Source organism: Orycteropus afer, unplaced genomic scaffold (genome assembly GCF_000298275.1).
Source record: "Orycteropus afer afer isolate SDZICR_OR568_19922 unplaced genomic scaffold, OryAfe1.0 scaffold00049, whole genome shotgun sequence".
Taxonomy (NCBI): Eukaryota; Metazoa; Chordata; class Mammalia; order Tubulidentata; family Orycteropodidae; genus Orycteropus; species Orycteropus afer.
Window position 1 is genome coordinate 12,388,016 of NW_006921636.1, and position 265 is coordinate 12,388,280.

The following is a 265-nucleotide window of genomic DNA, read 5'->3' on the forward strand; positions in this document are numbered from 1 at the left end:
GTACCAAAAGCTAGGGACTTTTCTCAACCCTTCTCCTTATGTACTTATGAAGGCAGCTTCTCAGCTGCTCCAGTAGATCCCACCATGGAGTTGATGACCAGTCTCATCATGGGGAATAACTACATCCAGCTGCCCAGCCACTCAAAACCATGGCCCAGCCAAGTTGACACGCAACCTTAACCACCAAACCAAGTCACTCAGAGAAACCAAGAAGGGCCTGGAGAGAGCTTGTTAGGGCAGTAGGGGGAGGGGGCTTGTTCCCAGG